This window comes from Micromys minutus, assembly GCF_963924665.1.
Source record: "Micromys minutus genome assembly, chromosome: 1".
Lineage (NCBI taxonomy): Eukaryota > Metazoa > Chordata > Mammalia > Rodentia > Muridae > Micromys > Micromys minutus.
In genome coordinates this window covers 10,770,930-10,774,212 of record NC_137969.1, presented here as the reverse complement: position 1 = coordinate 10,774,212, position 3,283 = coordinate 10,770,930, and positions in this window count along the sequence as shown.

Here is a 3,283-nt window from a genome sequence, read left to right as displayed (position 1 = left end):
AGCCATTCTGACTGGTGTGAGGTGGAATCTTAGGGTTGTTTTGATTTTCATTTCCCTTATGACTAGGCATGTTGAACATTTCTTTAGGTGCTTCTCAGCTATTCACTATTCCTCAGCTGAAAGTTTTTTGTTTATCTCTGTGCCACATTTTTAATAGGATTATTTAATTCTCAAGAGTGTAACTTCTTGAGTTCTTTGTATATATTGGAAACTACTCCTCTATTAGATGTAGGATTGGTAAAGATTTTTTCCCAATCTGTTTGTTGCCATTTTTTCCATTTAACTGTGTCCTTTACCTTACAGAAGCTTTGCAATTTCATGAGGTCCCATTTGTCCATTCTTTATCATAGAACATAAACCATTAGTGTTCTCTTCAGGAAAACTTCACCTGTGCCTATGTGTTCTACACTCTTTCCCACTTTCTGTTCTATGAGTTTCAGTGTACCTGGTCTTACATGAAGGTTTTTGATTCACTTGGATTGAGCTTTGTACAAGAAGATAAGAAAGGATCAATTTGCATTCTTCTGAATGCTGACTGCCAGTTGAATCAACACCATTTGTTGAAGAGGCTGTTCTTTTTCTATTGAATTTTTGTAGCTCCTCTTTTCAAAAATCAAGTTACCATAGGTATGTGGGTTAATTTCCGGGTCTTCAGTTCTATTCCACTGATCTACCTGCTTGTTTCTGTACCAATACCATGCAGTTTTTATTACAATTGAATTGTAATACAGCTTAAGGTAAGGGATGTTGATTCCCTGGAAGATTTCTTTCTTTCTTTTTTTTTTTTTTTTTTTTTTTTTTTGAGAATAGTATTTATTATCCTGGGCCTTTTATTATTACAAATGAATTTGCAAATTGCTTTTCCTAACTCTAAGAATTGAGTTGGAATTTTAATGTTGATTGCATTGAATTTGTAGATTGCCTTAGGCAAGATGGCTATTTTTACTATGTTGATCCTTCCAATCCATGAGCATGGGAGGTTTTTCTACCTTCTGAGGTCTTCTTCAATTTACTTCTTCACAAACTTGAAGTTCTTGTCATACAGATCCTTAACTTGTTTATTATTATAAGATATTTTGTAATCTTTGTGACTATTGCAAGGGATGTCAATTTTTTAATTTTTTTCTCAGCCTATTTATTTTTTGAGTAGAGGAAAGCTACTGGTTTGTTCCAACTAATTTTATATCCAGCCACTTTGCTGAAGTTGTTTATCAGCTGTAAAAGTTCTCTGGTGGAAATTTGTATCCCTCTGACCTCTTTTTTTCTGTAATTTTGCTCTGGCTAATACTTTTAGTACTATATTAAATAGGTTGGTGGAGAGTGGGCTGCCTTGTCTAGTCCCTGATTTTAGTGGGATTGCTTCAAGCTTCTCACCATTTAGTTTGATGTTGGCTACTGGTTTGCCATATATTGCTTTTACTATGTTTAAGTATGAGGATTGAATTCCTTGTCGTTCTAAGACTTTTAACATGAAGAGGTGTTGAATTTTGTCAAATGCTTTCTCAGCATCTAAAAAGATAATCATGTTAGTTTTTTCTTTGAGCTTATTTATATAGTGAATTACGTTTATGGATTTTCATATATTGAAATATCCTACCATCCTGAGATGAGTCCTACTTGATCATTTTGAATGATGGTTTTGATGTGTTTTTGAATTTAGTTTGCAAGAATTTTATTGAGTATCTTTGCATCACTGTTTATGAAGAAAACTGGTCTAAAGTTTTATTTCTTTGTAGGTTCTTTGTGTGATTTAGGAATGAGTATAATTGTGGCTTCAAAGAATGTGCTGGGTAGTGTTCCTTCTATTTTGTGAAGTACTTTCGAGAGTATTGGTGTTAGGTCGTCTATGAAGATTTGATAAGAATTCTGTGCTAAACCCATCAGGTCCTGAGCTTTTTTTTGGTTGAGAGACTTTTGATGACTGCTTCTATTTTGTTGTTGTTGTTGTTATAGGCCATGTTTACATGGTTTACCTGGCCCTGATTTATTTTTGGTATCTGGTATCTGTCTAGAAAAATTTCCATTTCCTCTAGATTTTCTAGTTTTGTTGAATATAGGCTTTTATAGTAGAATCTGATGCTTTCTTGACTTTCCTCAGTTTCTGATGTTATGTCGCCTGTTTCATTTCTGATATCATTAATTTGGATAATCTCTCTGTCCCTAGTTAGTCGGGCTAAGGATTTATGGATTTTGTTGATTTTCTCAAAAAACCAGCGCTCGATTTTGTTGATTCTTCATATAGTATTTTTTGTTTCTATTTGGTTGATTTCAGCTCTGAGTTTGATTTTTCCTGCTGTCTATTTCTCTTGGGTGTATCTGCTTTTTTTTTTTTTTTTTTTTTTTTTTTTTTTTTTTTTTTTTTTTTTGATCTAGAGTTTTCAGGTGTGCTGTCAAGCTATTAGTGTATGCTCTCTCTGGTTTCTTTTGGGAGGTGTTCAGAGCCAAGAGTTTTCCTCTTAGCCCTGCTTTCATTGTATCTCATAAGTTTAGGTATGTTGTGCCTTCATTTTTCTTAAATTCTAAAAAGTCTTTGATTTCTTTCTTTTTTAAATTTTTTTCCTCGACCATGCTCTCATTGAGTAGAGCATTGTTTAGCTTTCCTGTGTATGTAGGCTTTTTGTTGTTATTGTTGTTATTGAAGACCAGTCTTAGTCCATGGTGATCTAATAGGATGAATGGGATTATTTCAATGTTCTTGTATCTGTTGAGACCTGTTTTGTGACTGACTACGTGGTTGATTTTGGAAAAGGTGCCATGAGGTACTGAAAATAAGATATATTCTTTTTGTTTCTGAATGAAATTCTCTATAGACGTCTGTTAAATTCATTTTGTTCATAGGTTCTGTGAATTTCACTGTGTTCACTTTCTGCTTCCATGATCTGTCCATTGATGAGACTGTACTATTGAAGTCTCCCACTATTATTGTGTGTTCTGTAATACATGCTTTGAGCTTTAGTATAGTACCTTTTATGAATGTGGGTGCCCTTGTATTTGGGGCAGAGATGTTCAGAATTGAGAGTTCATCTTGATAGATTTTTTTCCTTTGATGAGTAAAAGTGTCCTTCCTTATCTTTTTTGATAACTTTTGATTTAAAATCCATGATTTCTGATTTTTTACCAGCTTTTCCAACTTAAGGATTGTCTCCTTTTGTGATTTCTTTATTGTTTCTATTTCTGGTTTCGATTCCTTCACCTGTTTGGTTGTGTGTTCCTGTAGTTCTTTCAGTAATTTTTGTGTTTTGTGTGTTTCCTCTTGAAGGGCTTCAACCTCTTTGTGTGCATT